Source organism: Cucumis sativus, chromosome 7 (genome assembly GCF_000004075.3).
Source record: "Cucumis sativus cultivar 9930 chromosome 7, Cucumber_9930_V3, whole genome shotgun sequence".
In the NCBI taxonomy this organism is placed as follows: domain Eukaryota; kingdom Viridiplantae; phylum Streptophyta; class Magnoliopsida; order Cucurbitales; family Cucurbitaceae; genus Cucumis; species Cucumis sativus.
In genome coordinates this window covers 11,596,287-11,602,446 of record NC_026661.2, presented here as the reverse complement: position 1 = coordinate 11,602,446, position 6,160 = coordinate 11,596,287, and positions in this window count along the sequence as shown.

The window sequence follows — 6,160 nt, the reverse complement described above, 5'->3', positions numbered from 1 at the left end:
CCCACAATGGTACGTCTCCTAGTAGACTTTTAGTTCACTCGGCCTCTTGTTCTGCCAGCTCTGATGCTATAAACTCAGATTCCATAGTGGATCTGGCTATGCAAGATTGTTTTGCAGACTTCCAAGATATTGCTCCTACCCCGAGCAAAAATACGTAGCCACTAGTAGAATTTACCTCATCGTTATTTGTAACCCAATTTGCATCACAATATACTTCTAATACGACAGGAAACTTACTAAAGTGCAACCAATAATTTACCGTTCCTTTTAAGATATTTCAACAGATGACGTAAGACATCCTAGTGGTATTTATCAGGATTATGTGTATATCTACTCAATCTACTGACAGCATATGCAATGTAAGGTCAAGTGTAGTTCATTAAATACATCACACTACTTATTATCTTTGCATATTCAAGTTGAGATACACGCTATCCTTTGTTTTTTTTTTTTTAAGATGTTTACTAGTATCGTATGGAGTTTTCACTGGAGAGACTTCAAAGGAATCAAATTTCTTTAGTAAATTCTCAACATAGTGCGATTGACACAAGGATAAACCATTTTCATCTTTCCTAATTTTAACTCCAAGAATTATGTCTGTTTCACCTAGGTCTTTCATTTCAAAGTGTGATGACAGAAACAACTTGGTGTCTTTTATTAAATCCATGTTTGTCTCAAAGATCAACATGTCACCGACATATAGACATATTAATATGCACTCAACTCCATACATCTTTGAATAATCGCATGTATATGAAGAATTTACCTTAAATCCATTGTTTATCAAAGTATCATTAAATTTTCTATACCATTGTTTAGGAGTCTACTTAAGACCATAGAAAGATTTTTTAAGTTTGCATACTTTACTTTCTTGGCTAGGAAATTTTAATCATTCTAGTTGAGTCGTATAGATTTCTTATTCTAAATCAGAATTTAGAAAGGCAATTTTCACATCCATTTGATAAATAAGAAGGTTGTGAATGGCAGCTAGTGCAATTAAGGCTCTAATAGTGGAAGCTAACTTATCTTTTAATCTGTTGGCCTCTTATGTACATTTTTGGCTGATCAAATCTTGAAGTTTCACATCTTTCTTCTTGTGCTTCATGTGATTTTGGTAGTCGCTCCAATAGGGAGGGAATTTTCCAGCAGAACGTTAGCTTCAAGTATCTCACACATCTTCATACCTTCCGATAAGACATTTGCCACCAGATTTCCATACTCATGTATTTGTTCCACAACTGGCTTGTCATCTGTCATTTGGAATTGCAAGCATTTTTCCACAATGTACTTCTTCCGCCTAGCGCCGTCTCCACCATAGTGAGACTCCAGAATGCACCAGATGTCCTTGGTAGATTTTTGGGTTACAAATAAGTCAAACATCGGATCCGACATATGGCTCAACAGATGCCTGCGAATTGTCTTGTTGTTCTTCTTATATTTCTCGAGATCAATTGCAGACGCTTTCTTTACCTGGTTAGCAGTGACGACAAGGGGTCCCATGGATGATTCTGGATCAGAAGGTGTTGAAGGATGGGTTGGTGGTTTGATGGTGAGGACATAGTCTACTTCGAGCTGTTAAAAAAATATCAACAATTTTTAGGACCATCGGCGGTAGTTTGTTTCACTGAATGGCTCAAATTTGAACAGGTCTGGTAAGACTTTGTTGGTTTTGATCGACATTGTAATTCAGTTTCACATTGTTGTAAAAATAACATTGATTACGATCAAAATGACTTGTTCCGCCATGACAAATCACTGTCCTGAAAGAAAATTCGGTCGGACCGTGGTGCTAATCGTAATGTTGGTTGCTCCCCAAGGTTAACACAGCTCCCTACTTCTGACGTGCAGTCGCTTGAAATTGGAATAGAAATTGAAATGAATGAATAAGAACTCGGGGAAGGCTGTATTTATGATGGAGTCCCACTGAGTGCAAATCAAAGGATTTTCTCCACAAAACCTTCAAGTTCATAAAGCAAAAATGTAAACTGTAATATCTTTTTTAGTTTTAAATTATAGTTTATATATAGATACAATTGTGAATATCAAACATCAATCACATACCAGTTGATGAATGGTGAAGGATACCGACGTGACTAGGCGTGCGATGCATGAAGGAACAAGCGGCGCAAAGGCGCTCAGCTTCGAATTAAGTAAAAATGTGACTAGCGACGTGCAACGAAGGAGACATTTTCTTACGACTTAGTTCTCAGTCAACAGAATGGAGGGGATGGCTACAAAGGTGGAGATCTCGACTGGACGGAAAACACTCGAATGGAGATGAAGGTGTCGTCGGCGGCTAGGGTTTGGTGAGAGTGAAGAAGATGATGAATAGTAATAACAATATTATTATTAATAATAAATATCATTATATTATTCTTTTCCCTTAAATATCTTCATTTTCCTTTTTTATTTTCCAATTTAAATAAAACAAATATTTTTTCTCCATTAATTCCTTCCAAAAATAAATTATTTAATTTTTTAAAAAAACTTTATAATATAAATAATTTGAAAATGTTAAATTTATATTTACCATTATTTTGGAGATATGAAGCAAATAACATGGGATGATAAAAAATTTAATAACATAGGTGGATAGGCTTAGCATGATTTTAGGGATACAATTTTAAATTCAAATTATTATTAACGATACCTACTTTTATAAAATTTTAAAGCAATTTTAATATTTTGGTGATTTCAAATCAAAATTTTTAAAGCAATTTTAATATTTTGGTAATCCTAAAATTTTGAAATTATGTTTGACATTATTTTAGAAAAATCAATCAATTAGCACGATGATATGGGAGATCAAAATTTTCTTAGAATAATCCTATTAAATGCATCATAATTATAGGAGTAAGATAAAATTTTAATTTTAATTTATTATTATGTTAAATAAATTGTTATAAGAATTATGAAAAGTTTAGGAATTAACTGCAACTTTGAAGGCAAGAATTGCCAGAATGGTGATGAGGTTTATCATCTACTTGACAATTTCATTAATCTTCCGTAATAAGAAAATTAAGGGTCCGTTTGGTAACGTTCTTATTTCCTGTTTATGTTTTCATTTTTTATGAAACTGAGATGTTTAGTAACGTTTCATGTTTCTTGTTCTAAAAATAGTAGAAACGTTTCTCGTTTTATAAGGAATTATTTGAAAAAAAATAATTTCTCCCGTTTCCATTTCTCAATTATTTTTATTGGTTTCTTTTTACTTTTTTTCAATTGTTTCTATAGGTTTCTTTTCCTCAATTTTTTCTATTGGTTTCCTTTTCTTTTTTCTCAATTCTTTTTATTGATTTCCTTTTCTTTTTTATCAATTTTCTTTATTGGTTTCCTTTTCCTTCTTTTCGATTCTTTTTTTATTTCATTTTCCTTTTCCATTTTCCTCTTGTGATTTTCATTTTCCTTTTCCATTTTCCTCTCATCATCTTCATTGTCTTCCTCTACATGACACATTTCTCTTCGTTGAATCTGAGTTTTCCTCTTCATGTTTACGTGAATTGTGTTTTTGCTGTGGGTTTTCTCCGAATTTATGAATTTTTGTAAGATTTATGTTTTAACCATGATTTTTTGTCTTTCTCTTTGTCGTGAGTTTCGGTCCTCCACTTCGTCGTGGGTTTTCGTCTTCCTCTCATTGGCTCTATTCTTCATATCTCAATTTTCATCTCATTCTCCATAAGATTACAAGAAGACATTCATATATAGGTTTGATAACTTTAATTTTTTTATGTTTAATGGAGGACATATATTTTGTTTGATGTTTAAGTGAACTAAATGTGAATAAAATAAAAAATAAATTTCAAAGAAAATCAGGAAACAAGAAACAATTATCAAACATATTTTATGTTTCTGTTTCTTTTTAATAAACAAGAAGTAAAAACAGTTATCAAACACATTCTTGTTTCTTTTTCTAAAAAAAAGAACAAGAAACTGAGAACAAGGAACATGAAACAAGAAACTAGAAATAGAGAACAAGAATGTTACCAAACGGATCCTAATGTGTTCATTTCGTTTCCCTACTTTAAACCTATCTGCTGAGTTTTTTTATTTCCCTACATTCTTGTGTTCATTTTAGACCGTAATGATCCTTCACGAATTGTTTATAACTACAACTGGGTCAAATTATCGTGGTTTATCCATGTAATTATATCTAACTCCTCAAATACCACCAATTCACTCGGTTTCATTCGTTTATTTTTCCAACCCATGGAAATGAGTAAATTAAATATTGTGTAGTTACTCAAAAAAATAAGAAAGATGGAGATTTTGAAAGTGAGTGACTGATCAACCACAGCATCCATTTCCTTTTTTCATTTTCATTTTGTATTTTAGATTTCACTCTATTCATTTTTATTGATAAATTGACTAATAAATATCTGTGAACTCTTTTTATATAATGCATTTCCTTTATTTCTTGGTGTTGTATTTAGATCTATGATTGGTATTACAAAATCAAATAGAAATATAAGTTTTACTGTGCCAAATTAAGTTATGATTGTCAAAGTTAAACTCTTCTTTAAAGGATAAATTTTTTAATTCCTACTTTATCATTTAAACTTAATATAATTTATACTCTCTTATTATTGGAAATTCACCAACAAAAGTTATGTTTTAAAGATATTTAGTGATGTGCATCACACATGTTATATAACTAGTACAAAAAAGTACAAAAAACAAAATGTATATGACAACTAAAATCTTGTCCTATTAAATGTAATCCACTATTTTAATTGAATTCCACTCTTATGTCAATTCAAATAAACTGCTGAGTTTGGTTATATGAAGTGATGATAAGAGTGAGAGGTGGATTTCATTCACATCAATGAGTTGGAGTGGAAAGAACTAAGAAGCATTAGCTAAATGGGCTGTTTCGTGGGCTCCGTTATTGAACTTCATAAATCCATCTAACTAGTATTATGGGCCGCATACAAGCCCAAACTCACAAATCAAAGTGCCCATAAGACTTGACTAATAGAAGTAGCTGAGAGTGAAAACAACACCACCACCACCACCAAGAACCTTGTTAATTAAGAACATTATTGGAAACAAATTTTTTTAAAAAATTGTTAAAAAGGAATATTTATAATATGGGATGTATGTGAAATAGGGATAAGATATGAATATAATAAATAATAAATTCAACAAATCCTCACCAAATCTTTGAGTGCCAATTTCAACCAATACCCACAACTTATTTCAAATTAATAATAATAAATATATATATATATATATGATCAATCTTTAAATTTCCCAAATTCAATATGGTGCGTCAATGGAGCCATCAACAACATTGTTAGTGCAACTCAACTCCAATCAATCAATTCCAACCCATTTTTCATTCACAATCTTTTCTTTTTTCACAATTCTCCACCATCAATTAAAGTAGTTCCTTCTCAAATCTCAAGTAGACTTTTATATACATAAGCATTTTCAACATCTTTTTTAAAAAAATTGGTTTAGATTTAAAGTTTCTATATAAGATCACGAATCAGTACCCCATTAACATAACTCCATAATAATAATAATAATAATAGGAATAGTAGTAGTAAGGTCACTTTTAAATTAGAGGGAACTTGAATATTAAAAAAGAAAATATCTCCATTTTATTAAATGAGCACATGAAAAGTCTAGTGTGTGCCATCACCATCTAAAGTTTGCATCCACCATAAAAACAGTAGAAATTGCCAAAACCCATCTCAAATCAAATCAAATCAAATCAAGATGCTGGATTTTGATTAAAAATGAGTGGGATCCAAAAATTTAGAGGCCCTTAGAATTGAATTGAATTTGTACATATATGCATTAAACAAGTCCTTTTTTTCTTTGTTATTTCTTTCTCTCTTTGTTTGTGTGCATTTGTGTGGCCCATTTTTCTTGTTGTGCCAGAAAAAGGAGGTACCAACATTTAATAACTTGTAGCCCTGCATTTGTTATAATGTAAAGTAGATGGATATGGGGAATAATGATGAATGATGGTGAAAGTTGACCATTCTATCCCCCACCTTTCATTTTCCATTCCTCCTCCTCCTCCTCCTCTTCTTCTTCTTCTTTTTTTTAAATTTTGTTTCAAACCATTCATTGCATTTCTTTTTTAGTGTAAGAGAAGAATCTAATTAAATATAAATAGAGACAAGAAAGAAAAAGAAAAAAAAAAGACAGT